At 45.4% G+C, this 20,989-nt stretch overlaps 1 protein-coding gene across 1 annotated transcript in view; it reads left to right on the forward strand.

Annotated features, from left to right (window-relative positions):
• CAMK1D (calcium/calmodulin dependent protein kinase ID) overlaps positions 1–20,989 on the forward strand; it is a 446,292-nt gene that overhangs the window by 196,469 nt on the left and 228,834 nt on the right. The window lies entirely within an intron of this gene.

Below are 20,989 nucleotides of genomic sequence, written 5' to 3' on the forward strand. Positions count from 1 at the left end.
CCCAGGCTGGAGTGCAATGGCATGATCTTGGCTCACTGCAACCTCCACCTCCCAGATTCAAGCGATTTTCCTGCCTCAGCCTCCCAAGTAGCTGGGATTATAGGCACCTGCCATCATGCCTGGCTAATTTTCATATTTTTGTAGGGACGAGATTTCACCATGTTGGCCAGGCTGCTCTTGAACTCTTGACCTCAGGTGATCCACCCGCCTTGGCCTCCCAAAGTGCTGGGATTATAGGTTTGAGCCACTGTGCCTGGCCAACATTTGCATTTATTTCTATTATACACGGGGAGCATAAATATAAGAAAGTCTCCTCTTGTATAATGGCGCACACAGAACCATTTATTTTTTCTTTTTTTCCTCTAGTCAGGGTCTTGCTCTGTTGCCCAGTCTAGAGTGCAGTGGCACAATCTTGGCTCACTGCAGCCTCAACTCCTGGGCTCAAGTGATCTTCCCACCTCTGCCTCCTGAGTAGCTGGGACTATAATAAGCACACACTATCATGCCTGGCTAACTTAAAAAGTTTTTTTAGAGATGGGAGGCTGTCTGTGTTGCCCAGGCTGGACTTGAACTCCTGGCCTCAAACAGTCCTCCCACTGCAGCCTCTCAAATTGCTGGAATTTCAGGCACGAGCTGTGACGCCTGGCTCCCAGAACCGTTCTGACGCAGCTGGATCCACCCCACGATGACGTTTTGTGAGTGTGGTGTCCACACTGTTTCATACACTGTCATGACGAAGCCATTGCCCCATAATCTCACAAGGTTTGGGGGAACAGGCCCTTATATGGTACCTGATTTTGCCTGTTTGGAGTGTGTCTGAGCAGTGTACTATGGAAATTTTTAAGAGTTACTATTAATAAAAGATGTTCAAAATGTCCTTGAAATTGTTGGGGTTTGGAATCAGCACATAGCAAGAATCTCTGTATAGATAAGCAAAGCAGAATGAGAACAAGCCTGCTGGGGCCTCGACACAAAATGTCACGCTCCTCACATTCTTTCTGAATAAACCATCTCGCCCACTCCTCTCTTACTGGGACTAGGAGTGCCCATTGAATGATGATCAGCCATCATTCATACAAACCCAGCACCGCTGAGAGGGCCAGGACAGTCTGTCCTCTTCAGACCTTTGTGTAACTCCCAGAAGAAGCTACAGCATACATGATAAGTGATTGAGAACAAATAGGTCTCCATAACTTTGTAGCGAAAAGGTTTTGCTTATTTGTTTGGTAGGTTCTCTGGGTTGTCTATTAGGAAGCCAGTGAGTTTCAGACTGTCCTGAGCAGAATTGCAGGAAATGATTGTATGGAAGAGAATCTGGGAAAACAAATTAAGTACATTAGCATCTAGCAGGAAAACATGATGTTAATGAGACATTTATTTAAATTGCTCATTTTCCAATATGAAATCGGTGCTTGGAGAAGAAGTTATTTGCTGGTGACATTAAGTTGCAGACACATTATAGTTATTTAACATTGTAGATGGAATTCTGGGTGGGCCCAGAGCTTCCCAAAGGTATTATGCTGGACGCAGGGGCTGCCTGCTGATGGATCGAGGGTGGTGACTACATTTTTGTGTGACTCCATTAGGGGCTTAGAAGTACAAAAGCGGAGGAAGTCAGTTTCATTTTTTAGCGTTATTTTTCGTTCTCATGAGCAGAGGCCATGGATGTAGGCTTTGTAAGCCAGCCCTGTTGATGCCATGGATGGTCTGCCTTAATTGTCTTCACCCTGTGCCTCCCTGAAATAATCATTTCCAGGGAGAGGGCATTTAAAAACCAAGGAGGGCCAGAGGGCTGGAATAACTTGTTTTGATAGTTTCTCAGTATCCGCCGCTGGAGTGCCTGAAGTGTGACCCCTCTTCCAGGAGTCAAGAGCAAAGAAATGATTTCTCCAGGGGTGAGAAGGTGATCTCGAATATCTCCTGTACTGACTTTTTTTTTTTTTGGTTCCCTGCGAATGATTTACATGTGGAATAGGAGGCAGTTCCGCATCATGAGCAGCTGAAAGCAAAGCCAATGAGCTGGAAAGAAAATAGTTTGAAACCACTCAGAATGTTGTCATGGAGACATTCATTCATTTCACAAATATTTATTAAATTCTCACTGTGCAGTAGGCAGCACTGCTGGGCACTGAGTTTAAAAGATGAAGTGCGCTCCTGGCCCTCTGGAAGTGCGTAGTTTTGTCATTAAGTGCGTGCAGTGACGTTGGAGATGCTGTGATAGGAGCATGGCCAGGGCCTCGAGGAGCAGGGGTGCCCTCTTCTTCCTTCAGGGTGAGATGGGAGGAGAGGCTTCATGGAATTGGAAGGTCCTGACAAGGAGCATGGTTTGCAGGGTCAGAAACGCAGAGGGACATTGACATTCCATCCAGAAGCAGCAGTCCAAACAGAGGTCAGGAGATGGGAGACAGAAAGGCTGGTGTGCTGGGGAGCTCTCCAGGGCAAGGGTTCAGGGTGACGCCTGGAGACGCTAAGGTCGGAGAGGTGGGATTGTGGAGGGCCTTGTGTGCCCACTTTGAACTTCATCCTCTGGACACTGGGGAGCCATCAGAGGGTTTTAATGAAAGGAGCAACATGATTGAGATTAACTTTGGAAGATTGTTGTGGCAGACCTGAGAAGAATGGCTTGGAGGAGCCAGGACTCTGTATGTAGGGAAAGTAGTTAGGAGCCTGCTGGAAGAATCTGGTGGAGAAATGAAGAAGCAAGTAACACAGGAGCTGTGGCGTTGGGGTGGAAGAGACAGGCATGAGGGCTGAACACAGTGGAATCTCTAGACTTAGGGATTTGGAAGGAATGGGGAGAGTGCGGAGGGAGAGAATGGATTCCAGGAGGGCTGCCGAGTTTCTGACTTGTAAAACTGCGTGGATGATGACGCCATTCAGTGACATCAGAAGCACCAGAGCAGGAGGGCAGGGGAAGAGTCCTGATCTGGACATGCTGAATTTGGGGATTGTGGGGATGTTCTGGTGGAGATGCCCAGTTGACTGTCCACGTCTGGAGCTCAGCTGTGACCTGGGCTTGCTGAATGGTAAGGTTTTTCTGACACAGCATAGAAGAAAAGATCTTTTGATGATGTTCATGACTAAGTCATTGCAGATGGGATCCGAAGTAGATTGCGTTAAATTCGTCTTTGTTTATTTCCACACTATGTGTGTTTGTTTCCTGGCCCTTTGTTTATTTCCACGGAAGTAGGCCCGTCTGAATCCTAGCTGCTGGACCACCGGGGAACTGCTAAGCAGGCCCACTGCAGAGACTGCCTGCCCCGCTTTATGCCGAGCTTATTGTAGACTGAGAAATTTATTTATTTCATTGGACTAAAGTAATGTAGCTAACATGTCCTTAAGGATATCTTTGTACTGGCTCTGAAAATTGTTCCAGAATGAATTTTCTACTTGATCAGTAGATATTAAATGAAGCTCAGAGGGAAAATTCCCATAAACATGGAGGTGGGCTGTTGCTGTGCCGCTGTGAGGACTGGCAGCGTGGCTCTGGCATCGGCGGGCTGGATCTAGAGAACTCAGCACAGGCTTCTCCAGACCCAACATTAGCTGTGGCCCCACAACAGAGTATTTTATGCAGTGTGTTATTCCCCTTGGGTTGGATTACAGAGTTTTTGATTTCTGTGGCATTATGTACTTCGAGGGCAGGTACTTTTCAAATCTAATTTCAAAATCTGACGGGCACAATGGCTCATGCCTGTAATCCCAGCACTTTGGAAGGCATAGGTGGGTAGATCACGAGGTCAGGAGTTTGAGGCCAGCCTGGCCAGTATGGTGAAACCCTGTCTCTATGAATACTACAAAAATTAGCTGGGCGTGGTGGTGGGTGCCTGTAATCCCAGTTACTCAGGAGGCTGAGGCAGGAGAGTCGCTTGAACCAGAAGGTGGAGGTTGCAGTGAGCTTAGATCGTGCCACTGCACTCTAGCCTGGGCAGCAAAGAGTGAAACTTCATCTGAAAAAGAAAAAGGAATTCATTGATTGGGGCTGAACATAACCACTTTTCCAATGACTGAAAATGGCTAAGCTGGTAAAGCCAGTACTTGAATTTCTCAGGCACCAATACAGCTTTTTAAGGATCGATCTGACTTGCTTAGAAGGTGATGTCCTAAAAGACAGAACTCTCCTCTCTGGAAAGCTAGCATTGGAAGGGAGGACATAAGCAGGAAATGTGAAAAGTAACAGTTGAACGCCTTACTTATGATGACACATAGGGAGGCAGGTGTATATCTTTTTTTTTTTTTTGAGACAGATTTTCGTTCTTGTCGCCCAGGCTGGAGTGCAGTGGCACGATCTCGGCTCACTGCAATCTCTGCCTCCTGGGTTCAAGCGATTCTCCTGCCTCAGGCTCCCAAGTATCTGGGATTATAGGTGCCCACCACCACACCTGGCTAATTTTGTATTTTTAATAGAGACAGGGTTTCTCCATGTTGGTTTCTCCATGTTGGGCGGGCTGGTCTCGAACTCCTGACTTGAGGTAATCCGCCTGCCTCAGCCTCCCAAAGTGTTGGGGTTACAGGTGTGATCCACCATGCCCGGCCGGCAGATGTATATCTTAATGATTCTAGAGTCTTGGATACCTTGGGAAACCACATTGAAAGTAACCTTGATTTAAAATAAAACCATGCAATCCACATAAAAGTAAGGCAGTGAGTTATTTAGTGATGGTGGTGGTGGTGGTGGTGGTGTGTGTGGTTAAAGCCAAAAACTTGGCAAGCTTTGGGCATGCACGTGTGAGTGTCTACTGAATGAACTTAGGCTGTGTGGAATCTTAACTCGATACACCCTGGACCTGTGGACACCAGGTTCTGTGAAAGGCTTTAATAACAGAGAAGAGTTGACATTGACATGTTTTCCGTAATTATGGCCCTTCCTTAGCAATTCAGAGTCCTGCCTCCTTAGCGTACTTCCTCCTTCGTGCTCCATACCTGTGCTTTCTTATTCTGGGAGCCATGCTGAGCTTCCCCGTAAGTCCGCAGCCTTCCCCTGGCTGGTAGGCAGTAAAGTCAGCTTTGTTTCTGACCGCCATTTGGTGATAGTTGTTTATTTCATCCTAACTGTGCGTGTCTATAAGAGGAAACGGAAGTGGTCTAATGCCAGTGCAACTTTCTAGAGAAGAGAGAATATATTTGGTGCTTCCAGTGGCCTTCTCATGGTGTTTTGTCCATTGCAAAAATCAAGGACATTTTAAATTTGATTTCAGATCCAGAATCAATGCATTTTTGTTCATTTCTTGAACATTGCTTATAGCACTCCCTGAATTGAAGGAAAATACAGTTGGCTATATGCCATGCTACAAAACAAGGAATTGAAACTCTCTTGAGTAGGCATGTTGGTTTATCTCTCCAGGGTCCGTGTGTCTCTGTGGCCTCTTCCGCCTCTGGTTTCTGCTTCCCGAATAGTGGAATGGTTCCTGCAGAACCGTGAGCTAAAGTACCTTCTTTCCTTTATAAATTACCTGGTAGCAAACTATTTTGTTAGAGATCACAACATGGACCAAGTGTGGTTCTTGTGGAAGCTAGTGTCTTAGTCCATTCTCTGTTGTTGTAACATAATACTTTGATACTAGGAAATTTATAGAGGAAAGAAGGTTCTTTAGCTCATGGTTGTGCAGGCTGGGAAGTCCAAGATTGGGTGGCTGCATCTGGTGAGGATTTTGTGCTGCTTTATGGCATAGCAGAAAAGCAGAGGGCAAGTGAGTGTGTGCAGAAAGAGGGGAAGTGAAGCGAGCACCCCACCTCATAACAACCTGCTCTTGTTGGAACTAACCTAGTCCCATGAGAACTGCATTAATCCCTTCATGATGGCAGATCCCTCAGAACTGAAACAATTCGCAGCACTGCTGGATTGAGGATTTACGTTTCCAGCACATGAACTGTCAGAGGACACTTAAAGCACTGCAGTTTCCCTTTCTTTATTATCATTCTCCCACAGCACCGTGCAGTGAGGATTTAAATGTGTGTCTGACACAAGCACATGTATGTTCATTGCAGCACTGTTTACAATAGCAAAGACCTGGAACCAACCCAAATGCCCATCGATCATAGACTGGACAAGGAAAATGTGGCACATATACACCATGGAATACTATGCAGCCATAAAAAACGATGAGTTCGTGTCCTTTGTAGGGACATGGATGAATCTGGAAACCATCATTCTCAGCAAACTGACACAAGAACAGAAAATCAAACACCGCATGTTCTCACTCATAGGCGGGTGTTGAACAATGAGAACACATGGACACAGGGAGGGGAGCATCACACACTGGGGTCTGTTGGGGGGACTAGGGGAGGGACAGTGCGGGGTGGGGAGGTTGGGGAGGGATAACATGGGGAGAAATGCCAGATATAGATGATGGGGGGATGGAGGCAGCAAACCACGTTGCCATGTATGTACCTATGCAACAATCCTGTGCATCTTCTGTACATGTACCCCAGAACCTAAAGTGCAGTAAAATAAATAAATAAATAAATAAATAAATAAATAAATAAATAAATAAATGCTTGTCTGATACTCACCCTCACTACCTCAATTCCAAAAAGTCCCCTGCTTGATTGAATCCAAGCTCCTTTGCAGACGAGCCCCCACTTCGTGATCTGCCTCTTTAGTTTCCATCTCCCCACCCCTCACCCCATGTTTCAATTTAGGTCTCCTGAAAGGAGCAGCTAATTGCCTCCTTTCCCCTGGAATCTTTCCTGCTGCAGTGTGACACACACCTCCTTCGGGACACCTCCCTTGATTTCCTGTCTGGATACGTCCTTCCCTCTGAGAGTCCACGGCACCAAGGCTTGCTTCTGTCACTTCCTGACTGTGCCTTGGGATCTCTGCTGCTCCAGGCTGTGGACTTCCTGAATCTAGCCCTGAAATAAAAGCAAAATGGTGGGAATGGAGGCAAGGATTGGGGGAACTCAGGTGAAATTAAGGATGTTAGAAACGCTGGGGCTGGATACTGATTAGGCAGAAAGGGTTTAGTGGAAGGAAGAAATCTATGCTGACTTCCACTTCTCTCTGGCTTTGGTGACTGTATTAGTTCTCCAAAGAAACAGAACCGATAGGATATATATAGATCCACAGAAAGATTTATCATGAGGGATTGGCTCATGTAATTCTGGAGGTGAGAAGCTCCACAGTCTGCCATCTGCAAACTGCAGACCCAGGAAGGCCAATGATTGGTCCGAGGCCAAAGACCTGGGAACCGGGGCAGCCAGTGTCCAAGGGCAGGAGATGGATGTTCTAGCTCCAGAAGAGAGAAGAACCAGGTGCAGCGGCACGTGCCTGTAGTCGCAGCTGCTTGGGAGGGTGAGGTGGGAGGATCACTTGAACCCAGGAGTTCAAGGCTGCAGGGAGCCGTGATCACACACCACTGCACTCCAGCCTCAGAGACTGGGCAACAGAAACTCTGTCTCTAAAACAAAAACAAGGAAGAAGAACAAATTCGTTCTTCTTCTGCCTTTTTGTTCTATTCTGGCTTTCAGTGGATTTGATGCTACCCACTTACATTGGTGAGGATGATGTTTTTACTCAATCTGCTGATGCAGATGCTAATCTCTTCCAGAAGTTCCCTCACAGACACACCAGAAATACTATTTTACTGGCTATCTGGGCATCCTTTAGGCCAGTCAAGTTGACACGTATAATTATCCATGTGGATGGCAGTTTCCTTAACCAATATGGGACATTCCAGAAGAGGCGAAAGGTTTGAGAGAGAGAGAGAAAAAAAAAAAATTCTTTTCTGACGACAGAGTACACTTAAATCTGGTCTGGCCTCTCCTGCCACCTTGTGTACTATATATTATTACTCTGTAGATATTTAGAGTAGTTGAAGAAACAGTGCGTTGTATCACGCTTTAAAACCGTGTTGCATCATTGCATGTTTATTTCCGTGTGCCATCTCTCTGTCGTCTAATCTGGATATTTATGTGGGAGGTCAGCTCATGTGTGGGCTAGTTTGTGGTTTAAATTCCTCTAATAATACATCTTGGCGGATCTTTTCCCCCTTCTTATGTAAACATACTTAGCTAATGATTTATGCAAATTCCACTTAAATGATTTCAAGAGCAGTGTATATATGTATGTATGTATGTATCTATCTATCTATCTAGATTGATAGATATCTAGATGTATCTATCCAGATATATAGATGTCTCTATATAGATTTCTCTCTCTCTCTCTCTCTCTCTCTCTCTCATAGCCTAATATTTTTAATAAGTCAGAATAGCTTACATTGGAGAACCGCCCTAATGAAAGATGAAATGAAAGTAGTCCTGAGATAGACTAGGATGGCAGATATAGAAAAAGAAGTTAAACAGACACCAAAGATTGAATTTTTTCTTTTCTGTTAAGCTTTACGTTGTGTCCGTCCTGTCTTCTATGTGGTTTTGGCATGATTCATGTGGCAAATGAATTATTTTAGTAAAGCTTTATGTATGACTCACTGTGTATTTTAAATTATGTGTAATTTGATTAATAAACTTCATGTCACATATGTGAAGTTCAGGGCTATCATTTGAGTCATTTAAAGAGTTGTTTACTGTTTTAAAGTTATATAACCCTTTTTTTCCAAAGCTTAAAATTGAGATCAGAGGCTCTGATGATTGGTCTGAAGCCAGGTTTGGGGGAATAAATTTTTTCTGAAGTAATGGTTGCATAGAATTTGATAAATGGGATTAATATCCATTTTTTTAGCTATTTGCATTTTTCCTTTATGAATATTTAGAAAACAGTTTTGACTATATGATATGGATAAGTAGGAGGTATCACTTGGGAGCGAAACACATACCAGGGTATCTTTTCAGAAATACAGTGCTGTCAGAGATGTGGTGTTTTGGTTCTTGTTGAAAGCTACAGAGCTGATGAACTAAGTATACACACATGAAAATATATCTAGGTGTGTAAATACGTGTGCTTGCACACATATTTTAAATACGTCTTGGAGGCCAACTCCAGTGTCTCATCCCTGTAGTCCCAGAACTTTGGGAGGCTGAGATGGAAGGACCACTTGAGGCAGGGAGTTTGAGGCTTTAGTGAGCTATGACTGCGCCACTACACTTCAGCCTGGGTGACAGAGCAAGACCCTGTCTCTGAAAATGAATAAATACATACATACCTCTCAGTTTTTTGTTTTTTGGTTTTTTTTTTAAGATGGAGTACAACTCTGTCCCCCAGGCTGGAGTGCAGTGGCATGATCTCAGCTCACTGCAACCTCTGTCTCCTGGTGTCAAGCATTTCTCCTGCCTCAGCCTCCCAAGTAGCTGGCTTTACAGGTGTCCGCCATCATACCTGGCTAATTTTTGTATTTTTAGTGGAGACGGGGTTTCACCGTGTTCCCCAGGCTAGTTTTGAACTCCTGACCTTAGGTGATCCACCCGCCTCGGCCTCCCAAAATGCTGGGATCACAGGTGTGAGCCACCGTGCCCAGCCACATCTGTTTTTTATGTCTTTTTATTGAAGAGCAAAATGTACTTTTGCTTCATTTAGTAAATGTACCTTCAAGGGTTTTAAAAACAACCTTCTTCCGGTGTCATGATTTAGAAACTAGAGACGACGTCTACAAGCATCGTTTTATTTAATCCTCGCCATAAACCTGTAAATTGGATATGATGAGCTACATTTCACAGATGAGGAACTTGGACTTACTGAAGACATTTTTAGGGGCCACATAACTGGTAATACGCAGAGAGGAAGTCAAACCTAGGTCTGTGTCTCTTTCTGTTATGATTTGACCCATCTGCTGTCTCTATGTTCTCTCGTTGAGAAAGGGGCCACTTCTCCTTGATATAGGCAATAGCCCACTCTATGTAGGAAGTGTTCATCAATGGTAAAAGAATAAATCTGTAACTATGACTTCTCAGCTAATAAAAAGGCAGGATACAGTATTGGTGAAGTCCTGAGAATCAGCTCGCCTAAGTTTACACCAGACTCCAGCACTTAGAAGCCGCTTGACCTTGAGCAAGTCATTTCAACTCTGGGCCCCCATTTTCAGGATAGTGGGGATGATAATATCTGCCTCCAATAGTTGTTGTAGGGATCAAACAGTCAACGCATGCCTTACACATAGTGCAGGCTCTCCAAATGTTTGCTGTGTACGTTGTTATTATTATGTTTGAAGGACATCTTGCTAGACAGTGGGAATAGGGAGACAGTTCCTTCCCAGAAGTCACATCTCACAAGTGTCACCTCCCTAAGGCTCCCCACTGAAGCCTGAGGGAGCCCTTCTTGATGCAGGAAACAGAGCCAGCAGTGATAAGGTGGCTGACCTTCTTCCAGGGGACAGGCTGCTGCAGCAATAGAGCCAGCGCAGCTGCAGAGTTGTCAGGGATACATCAGTTCCGCCATTTTTCTTGCTGGCAAAACTCCCGTGAAAACTCTTGCTTTCCTCGGTTCTCTTACTATCTGCTTCTCTTAATGGTAGAGTCACCAGAGCATTGGAACTGGAAAAGGAACGTAGACATCTTGGCCCAGTTCTCTTGACTTTCAGGTAAGGACAGAGGTCCGCGGAGGGGGAGTGATTCCCCAAGATCATGGAGCTGAGTCGGGCAGATGCAGAGCCAGAAGGATGGTTTCTGGCCTCCGAATTCAGAACTCTTTCCACGTAACCACACTTGCAGAGTGTCTTCCAGGAGAATGCAAGAAAGTAACTCTTCCTAGTCCTGCAGAGGCCCTTGGTATGTTGCACAGGACTGAAGAATCTATTCCAGTAGGTTGGCCAGATTCCACGATGGGATATTGACTCTGGTTTCAGAAACTCCCCTGGTGATTTTAGTTAGATGTGCTGTTCTTTCTGACTTCCCCTCCCTAGCAGCGATGCAGTGTTTCTTCAGGCTGCTTGGATTGCAGTCGTGTTCTGCTCCAAGCTGCTTCTGGTGCTCTGGTATTCACCAGGACGGAGCTCAGAGGCCAGCCTCCGAGCCTGCAGTACAGGTTAAATGTTGGACAGGCTTTGCTCTCATTTCAGGTATATCTGATGATTGTGGTCCAGTGTGCCAGTTTCTCGTCAATATAATGAAGATATTACTTCTCGGAAGTGCAGTGGGAAGAAGCCAGTTACAGATTGTGGAATAATCTAGAAAATATGGAAAATGCTGATCTGGTGTGAGATCATCATTCACAAAGACCTTTTCCATCCTCTCTGTCAGCTGCAGGCCTGAGAGCTGTGCTGTTCTCTGTCCTGTTTGATCCTTTGCGCTCTCTGTAGCTTTCCAAGGTACTCTAGAAACAGAGGGAGGCGGCTTTCCCATGTACCCGTCATGGACAACAGAGCGAGTTTGGGGGACATTGGGGCATCCTGAGTTACGGCATAGAGTAGGGAAGGCAGGGATGGGGCAGCTGATGAGCTGAAAATCATCTAGAGACGTTTACAGTTTGGGGGATAGGCCAACCTGTCCAGGAAGCCGTGGCGTCTTCCTCCATGACTCATTTCTATACATGTGTACCCACATTTTTCTAGGTAGAGAAGTAAACTTGGAGAAAGCAGTTCTTACTCAGGTGTTGAGTATTCTTTCTGATGAGTTCTTGCTGGGTTTTAGAGCCAAGTGATAATGCAGCTATTTTCTTTGAAATAGTTTGAATTGTGTATCCACAAATCCAAACCACATTCTCTGGCTGTGAATGTGTGGTTTCTTTTTGTTGATGTTGTTGTTGTTTGTTTAATCCTGGTAGGATCTCTTCAAGGGCAAAGCCACTTGATTCAGCAATGGGGCGGGGCAGGTAGCCCTAAAGCATGGCAGAGTGCTAATTTCACGGAGTGTCTCGAATTTTGAGCTTGAATCAGAATGGTCAGTATGCCTGGGACTGTGTTAAAACTTAGGAGGCAATTCTGTTTGTGGGCCCCATTTTTGAATGGTTCCATGTTCTGTTGGATTCAGAACATGGCATACTGTAGGTGGAGGCTGCTTTTACTGTGTTTTCCTTTAAATGTGTCTTTAGAGTGGTTAGAACTTTGATTTGTTCTGGGACCCACTGTCAATTAGTCCCTCCCTTGTTCCCTCTTTCCCTCCCCTCTACTCCCTGACTCCTCCCTCCCCTCCCCCATCTTTCTTTCTCTGTCCTTCCTTCTTGTTTTTTTTGAGATAGAGTCTTATACTGTCATCCAGGCTGAAGTGCAGTGGTGCGATCTCTGCTCACAGCAATTTCCACCTCCTGGGTTCAGGCAATTCTCCTGCCTCAGCCTCCCCAGTAGCTGGGACTACAGGTGTACGCCACCACGCGTAGCTAACTTTTTTGCATTGTTAGTAGAAACGGGGTTTCACCATGTTGGCCAGGATGGTCTTGATCTCCTGACCTTGTGATCTGCCTGCCTCAGCCTCCCAAAGTGCTGGGATTACAGGCATGAGTCACTGCGCCCCCTTCCTTCTTTTCTTTTATTTTCTGTCTCTCTCTCTCTCTCCCCTCCTCCCCTCTCCTTCTCCCCATCTTTCTTCCTCATTGCAGAGCAGGGCTGATGCCTAGGCAGTCTGCCCAGAGTCAGCTTCTTTCTTTTTCAATTTTCTTTCTTTTTTTATCATCTTTTTGTTTTGTTTTGAGCGCTTCTTTCTTAAAACCTTGTAGAAGATTGTAGGAACAGATCAGTAAGCTACCTTTGAACCACAAGCAGTATCTATGAGTAAGCTGCTTATGGAAATAATTTCCTAGGGGTATATGTCCAGTAGTGTTGACTTTCTGAAACAGTCCACTAAGTAAGTGATACAGCGTTTCCTTACATAGACTTGGGGGCTTCCCTCCTGTGGGCAGTTTGTTTTGGGAATAATCACCGTTATTATTATTCAGTTAATGTAAATTTTTCATAAAGATAATATGCCTCGTTAAAAGGCGATTTAGAGTGGAAAGGCTTTTTTTTTTTCTTTATAAATATCACAGTGTGAAGGAGTGTAACATAAACTTCCAAATGGAAGCTGTGTTCTCAGGAAACTACTTACTCAAGAAGTATGCCTGAATATTTCTGCAGTATTGTTGCTGAGTCGGATGAACAGACGGTCTACGTGGCGGTGAAACTTTTCAGGGTGTGTGTTTTAGACTCCTGTATTCTCTCTACTCAATTGTTCAATTAGTGCCTACATTTAGTTTCCTTTTTTGGTAGCAAAAAGCATTCACTTACTTGCATAAATTGTAGTTATTTTAAATAAAACAACGATCATATCAACATGTCATTTTAGAATTTTTTATAGTGCCTTTTTTGGAATGGCATGCTGTACACTGATTACAGAAAATCTTATTATTTGGAACTCTGTTTATGGCACACAGGTCCAATAGCAGCTCATCTTTACTACTCTTAAAAATTGTCTGGTGAACATATGATAGAATCAAAAATACTTATGTAGGTATTACAAAACTTACTGAGGAAAAGGAATATCTCTAAGTGCTTGAAACCACCGTGTCCAATGGCAGTAATGACATTTTCACCTAAGTGGATGTGGCAGTGACGCTGGGAAGCCATAGGTTCGAGAGTCTACACATACTTGGAATAACTCCTTTTAAAAAGGTTTTACAATTCAGACCTTTAAATAATTTAGATTTGTCATTTTCTAATTACTCTAAATGCAAGAGCTCTTAAATCTGTGCAAGAAAGTCATATCACAACTCCAAGATGATTGATATTTTGTAGATGCCTTTAATTTTTTTCCCTCCTCTTCATTTACCTCTTTAAGATCCGTGAGGGGCTGGGCGCGGTGGCTCACGCCTGTATTCCCAGCGCTTTGGGAGGCTGAGGTGGGTGGACCACCTGAGGTCAGGAGTTCGAGACCAGCCTGGCCAACATGGTGAAACCCCGTCTCTACTAAAAATATAAAAATTAGCCAGGCCTGGTGGCAGGCACCTGTAATCCCAGCTACTCGTGAGGCTGAGGCCGGAGAATTGCTTGAACCTGGGAGGTGGAGTTTGCAATGAGCCGAGATGGTGCCACTGCACTCCAGCCTGGGCAACAAGAGCAAAACTCTGTCTCAAAAAAACAAAAACAAAACAAAACAAAAAATCCGTGAGGACAGCAGCACTTTGGGAGGTTGATGAGGAGGGCAGATACTTGAGGCCAGGAATTCAACATCAGCCTGGCCAACATGGTGAAACTGTCTCTACTGAGAAATGAAAACAACAACAAAAAACAAACAAATAAATCAGTCGGGCCTGGTGGAGCACGCCCGTGGTCGCCGCTACTCGGGAGGCGGAGGCCGGAGAATGGCTTGAACCCGGAGGTGGAGGTTGCAGTGAGCCGAGATCACGCCACTGCACTCCAGCCTGGGTGACGGAGCGAGGCTTTGTGTCGATACAGAAAATAAGATCCATGAGGACAGGAATGGTCAGTGTTGAAGGTCTGGCATCTGGCTGTTTTTCCGTCATCTCTTCTCTCAGAATGCAGTTGTTTCCCACTGATGTGGTCTCAGCGTTGGGGTCTAGTCTTTTGGGTTCCTTGCTGCTCCGAGTGTGGTCCTTAAACCAGCAGCAGCGTCTCCTGGGAGCAGATTAGAAGTGCTCCCAGGCCCTGCCCCAAACCCACTGAATCAGAATGTGTGTAGAAGCTGGATCCCCTACTAAGGCATTTGTGTGTTTACCTGTGAAAGGCGCGGTCTAGGAAACCTTGCTTCAGAAACCCAGGGTAACCTCGCCGCCCCTTCCGTTCCTGGTAGCATCAGTTGTAACACTGTCTCGATATCAGGTAATGGTCCATTTCTTTCCTTGGAAACTTAAAGCCCCATGAAGATAGGGATGCTACCTGAGCTCCACATGGGTGTCTAGTGCCTGGCAAAGTCCTCGCTACACTGTAGGTATTTGGCATCTTTTAGGGGAGTCACATTGTGCCATTTTCAAAAGAGGAAAGATTAAGGAAAACAGGTATTCCCTTCCCCCTCAAAAAAAAAAAACGCTTTATTTTATAGAATTGCCAAGTGTTTTAGATAGTTCACATAAGCACATGTATCCTAACAAAAAGCCTTTGAGTGAGTAAATATGTATCCGGCTCAAAGACAGACATCTGCATCCAAAAACTAAAAACTTAAAAAAAAGTTCTGACAGAGCACATGAAATCCCGAGCAGAATTGGTGCCAGCTTCTTAGTTTTGTTGCCATTTCTTCTCAGATGGGAAGTGGAAGACTCCTGATACGGTCTGGCCCTGAGTCCCCACCCAAATCTCGTCTCAAACTGTAATCCCCATATGTAGAGGGAGGGGCCTGGCAGGCGGTGATTGGATCACGGGGCTGGTTCCCCCATGGTGCTCTCATGATAGTGAGGGAGTTCTCACAGGATCTGATGATTTAAAAGAGGCACGTCCTCCTTAGCTCTCATCCTCTCCTGCCACCATGTAAGATGTGCCTTGCTTCCTTTTCACCTTCCGCCATGATTGTAAGTTTCCTGAGGCCTTTTCAGCCGTGTGGAACTAAGTCAATTAAACCTCTTTTATTTATAAATTACCCAGTCTCAGGTAGTAATTTTTTTTTTTTTCTGAGATGGGTCTAGCTCTGTCGCCAAGGCTGGAGTGCAGTGGTGTGATCTCAGCTCACTGCAGCCTCTGCCTTCTGGGCTCAACTGATTCTCCTGGCTTAGCCTCCTGAGTAGTCCCACCATGCCTGGCTAATTTTTGTGTCTTTAGTAGAGATTGGGTTTCGCCATGTTGGCCAGACTGGTCTTGAACTCCTGACTCCAGGTGCTCCATGCGCCTTGGCCTTGCAAAGTGCTGGGATTACATTTATGAGCTACTGCACCCAGCCTCAAGTAATATCTTTGTGGCAGCGTGAGAAGGGACTAATACAACTCTCTTAAAATGTAGATCATAGCACAGCAAGATGTGTGAATGGTAACCAGAGACCTACTCCTATTGTTGAAAATGTTCTGGCTGGGATTTGTCTTCACAGCTTCTCCAGAATTTTAAACATAAGAAGACGCTATTAATGGCTCCAAAGTTGCAATGAGTAAACTATCCTCTGGAAAGAAACTGGCACTGTTTTGAGATGAATGAACAGATTTCACTTCTTGAGCCTTATTGATGACTTACACATGCTTTTAAAAATGAGTCAAACTGCATTCACTCCTCAAGGAGCCGAGATTTGATATTGAGGGGTGGGGATTCCAGGAATACCCAACAACTGTGCACAGAAGCAGCCTCAGGACTCTCTGGGAGGGGTGTGGGTGCTTGCAGGAGTTCAGAAGAGGGGCTCATCATAGCTACCTGGCAAAGCAGAAGAAAGTGGCATTGGAGGAACTCAAAGTCTGAGTGGGCTTTTCCTGGGTAGAGGCAGGAGAAAAGGGCAGCAGCTCAGTGGGTGGGACAGCGGTAACAGGGACAGAGAGAAAGATGAGGAGTGTTTGAGAAGGTGCGTGGGAACCAGGGGCAGAGCACACAGGTTTGAGAAGGTGCGTGGGAACGGTGGATGCAGGGAACCAGGGGCAGAGCACACAGGTTTGAGAAGGTGCGTGGGAACTGTGGGTGCAGGGAACCAGGGGCAGAGCACACAGGTTTGAGAAGGTGCGTGGGAACGGTGGATGCAGGGAACCAGGGGCAGAGCACACAGGTTTGAGAAGGTGCGTGGGAACGGTGGGTGCAGGGAACCAGGGGCAGAGCACACAGGTTTGAGAAGGTGCGTGGGAACGGTGGGTGCAGGGAACCAGGGGCAGAGCACACAGGTTTGAGAAGGTGCGTGGGAACGGTGGGTGCAGGGAACCAGGGGCAGAGCACACAGGTGCCTGTAAAGTTAGTCAGGGAGTTCTCAAGAGAGCTGATGGTTTACAAGTAGCACTTAATCCTCAGGAATAATAGTCTCCAAACCATTTTAACTGTGTATCCCCTTCAGGGCAAAACCCTCAGTTACAAAAGCCCCAGTATAGATACATTGAGTTATAAATTATAACAGAGATTCCTCCGCACTCAGATGTTACGTGAATTTAAAACGTATACAACCTTAAAACTTTGAAGAATTAGATTAAAAAAAACAATGTAAATAAATTGTATTTTACTTAGGAACAATGCAATTCCATTTTTGCTTTGACTAGAAAAATGTTACGAATAAGAGAGTATTTTAAGTGAGATCAATAAACTGAATATTCCACTTGTATTTGTTATCCTTGTAGCATGACTGACAACTCCCAGGAGCAGAAATCTTAGCTCTTTCATTATCCTGTTGTGTGCCTGCCCTTGCATTGTTAATATTATCTTCAAGCTATGGTTTCCTTCTGGGAACCTCCTTAAATTCCTAGTCTATTTTGTGAAAGGTTTAGGTAACACTGAGGGATATAACCACAAATCCACTTAACCAGCCACGTGCAAACTGCCACTGTCTTCTTTTTTTTTTTTTGAGACGGAGTTTCGCTCTTGTTACCCAGGCTGGAGTGCAATGGCGCGATCTTGGCTCACCGCAACCTCTGCCTCCTGGTTCAAACAATTCTCCTGCCTCAGCCTTCCGAGTAGCTGGGACTACAGGTGTGTGCCGCCATGCCCAGCTAATTTTTGTATTTTCAGTAGAGACAGGGTTTCACTATGTTGACCAGGATGGCCTCGATCTCTTGACCTTGTGATCTACCCGCCTCGGCCTCCCAAAGTGCTGGGATTATTAGGTGTGAGCCACCACGCCTGGCCTGTCTTCTTAAACTTAAGGCAGAGAAGCGAGGACTCGGTGGGTCCACTTGTCCCTGGGAATGACTCACAGGCCTGTGACTCTCTGCCTGACAAACCAACTGTCAATCCACAACAAAACTCCTGACGTTTCATCTCCTCCTCATTCTAAGACATCAGCTTATAAGTGGAAGTGCCAGCATCCCAGTGGACCCCCTCTACCCACATTGGAGACCACTACTTTAGACAGACATCGAGGCTAGAGTTCTGTCCTGGACGTCCTCCAAATTAAAATAAGACACAAATTTGTGTGTGTTTCCTGCTTTATCTTTCATGACATATCTATCTCTTCCCACTGGAGCAAACAAAAGGACTCTCTCCTCTCTCCATCTGCTGCTCTCCTTCCCTATACCCTTTTCTTTCCCTACCTGTCGAAAATCTTGACCATCTCTCAGGCTCACTCGTGTTACCAAAACATGAAGCCTTCCAGACCAGACCAGTCGCAGTCATCTCTACGTGCTCTGAGATGCCTTCACGGTCACGGGTTGCATGCCCTCGTCATGCTTCTCACTCCTTAAAGTGAGAGGTCGGGTCTCTTCTCTGCATCCGTCTCTATGAGTTCCCTCCAAGACAGGTTGGAGATTCAGAGAGTGACTTTGAGTTTCAAAAGGTCCTTTAAACCTCCTGGTTGCCCCGGCTCAGGTGGAATCCTTTAGAAAAGTGTCTGCTCTGATCCAGGGTGGAATCCTTTAGAAAAGAGTCTTTTCTGAGCTTTTTCCCTTGGCCTCCCCTTGGGCATTTTTCCTTCAGTAGAAAACCCAGTGATCCCATCTCCCCTGGGGAGGAAAATATTTCTCTGTGAAACCTCACAGGGCCTTTGGGCACAGCTAGAATTCCCTGGTGGGGGGTTTCCTAAAGGTTTAGTCATTCAAACCTGGGCTGTGTGCACCAGTTCTGTCCTGTCTCCAGATACTTCTTAAGGCTGTGATTTGCTTGTCAACATCGTCTGTTAACTAATTTGACTAACAGATGTTTAGAAATTGGGCATCGAGGCTGTACCAATGTATTAGGACTAAAATATGCCCCTCCCTCCCTCCCTCCCGCCTTCCTTCTTTCCTTCCTTCCTTCCTTCCTTTTCTTCTTTTTTTTAATATAGCTCGAATGGGAGACTGGAGCCTGCTGTTTCTGGAAGCTGGTCTCCCAGGTGACAGTATTTGGTGTACAAAGCTAGGGACTCTGCAGCTGTTGAATTCAGCTACAGATGAACTCCTCTGAGAACTTGGTTTCAGATGAGAATAGGGCGTATACTTAGTTGCAGACGTTTCCCTGTTCAAACAGGACTTACTAACCAGAACAAGCTTCACTTTGTGCTTGAAAAATGGGATGTGAATCATAAAATGTTGTACCATTTAAGCCCCACTAGGAAGAGAGAGAAAAGCAGAAGTCGTGGAGAGCCACACCCTGTTCACGTGGGCACCAGTGGGAGTGCATGGAGAGGGTCCCATGGGGAACCCCAGGAATGGCTAATGGTGGGAAATTAGGTTTTGGGAAATTTGTTCTTGTTTTGAAAAGTATTATTGTACCTGGAGAAACTTAACAACTGACATTAGCTAATGTGTATATATTATTGTATTGAATGGCCAGCATTCTGTAGGGGCACTGTGCTTTTTGTCTTAATTCTGTTTTGTATTTTCATAGGTTTTGGGGAATAGGTGGTGTTTGGTTACAGGAATCAGTTCTTCAGTGGTGATTTCTGAGATTTTGGGGCACCCGTCACCAGAGCAGTGCAATCTGTACCCATGTGTAGTCCTGTATCCTTTACACCCCCAACCCTTTCCCCCGAGTCCCCAGAGTCCGTTGTGTCATTCTTACACCTTTGCATCCTCGTAGCTGAGCTCCCACTTATGAGACAGAACATAGATGTTTGCGTTTCCATTTCTGTGTTACTTCACTTAGTATGATGGTCTCCAGTTCCATCTAGGTCCTTTTTATGGATGAGTAGTATTCCATGGTGTGTGTGTGTGTGTGTGTGTGTGTGTGTGTGTGTATACCACCTTTTTTTTTTTTTTTTTGAGATGGAGTCTCACTCTGTCACCCAGACTAGAGTGCAGTGACATGGTCTCAGCTCCCTGCAACCTCTGCCTCCTGGGTCCCAGCGACTCTCCTGCCTCAGCCCCCTGAGCAGCTGGGACCACAGGTGCTCACTATCACGCCTGGCTAATTTTTGTACTTTTAGTAGAGACGGGGTTTCACCATATTGTCCAGGCTGGTCTCAAACTCCTGACCTTGTGATCCGCCCGCCTCAGCCTCCCAAAGTTCTGTGATCACAGGCGGGAGCCACCGCGCCCGGCCGACACGATTTCTTTATCCACGCGTTGATTGATGGGCATTTGGGTTGGTTCCGTGTTTTTGCAGTTGTGAATTGTGCTGCTGTAAATATGCATGTGCGCGTATCTTTCTTTTGTATAATAACTTCTTTTCCCCTGGGTAGACACCCAGTGGTGGGATTCCTGGATCAAACAGTAGATCTACTTTTAGTTCTTTAAGGGGTCTCCACACTGTTTTCCACAGTGGTCGTTCTAGTCATTCCCACCGGCAGTGTAGAAGTGTTCCCTGTTCACCACATCCCCACCAACATCTGTTGTTTTTGACTTTTGGATTATGGACATTCTTACAGGGGTGAGTTGGTATCACATTGTGGTTTTTATTTGCGTTTCCCTGAAGCTTTTCAGTTTAATTAAGTCCCATCTATCTTTGTTTTTGTTGCATTTGCTTTTGGGTTCTTGGTCATGAAGTCTTTGCCTAAGCCAATATCAAGAAGGATTTTTTCTGGCCGGGCGCGGTGGCTCACGCCTATAATCCCAGCACTTTGGGAGGCCGAGGCAGGTGGATCACGAGGTCAAGAGATCGAGACCATCCTGGTCAACATGGTGAAACCCCGTCTCTACTAAAAATACAAAAAATTAGCTGGGCATGGTGGCGCGTGCCTGTAATCCCAGCTACTCAGGAGACTGAGGCAGGAGAATTGCCTGAACCCAGGAGGCGGAGGTTGCGGTGAGCCGAGATTGTACCATTGCACTCCAGTCGGGGTAACAACAGTGAAACTCTGTCTCAAAAAAAAAAAAAAAAAAAAAAAGAAGGATTTTTTTTCTATGTTATTTTCTAGAATTTTTATGGTTTCTGGTCTCAGATATAAGTCTTTGATCCATCTTAACTTGGTTTTTTTAGAAGGTGAGCGATGAGGATCCAGTTTCATTCTTCCACATGTGGCTTGCCAATTACAGCAGCACATTTGTTGAACAGGGTGTCCTCTCCCCACTTTGTGTTTTTGTTTGCTTTGTCGAAGATCGGTGGCTATAAATATTTGGCTTTATTTCTGGGTTCTCTATTCTGTTTCATTGGTCTATGTGCCTTTTTTTTTTAGGCGGAGTTTCGCTCGTTACCCAGGCTGGAGTGCAATGGCG

The sequence above is a fragment of the Aotus nancymaae genome, unplaced genomic scaffold (assembly GCF_030222135.1).
Source record: "Aotus nancymaae isolate 86718 unplaced genomic scaffold, 86718_ANA_hifiasm-v0.15.2.pri h1tg000083l, whole genome shotgun sequence".
NCBI classification, from domain to species: domain Eukaryota; kingdom Metazoa; phylum Chordata; class Mammalia; order Primates; family Aotidae; genus Aotus; species Aotus nancymaae.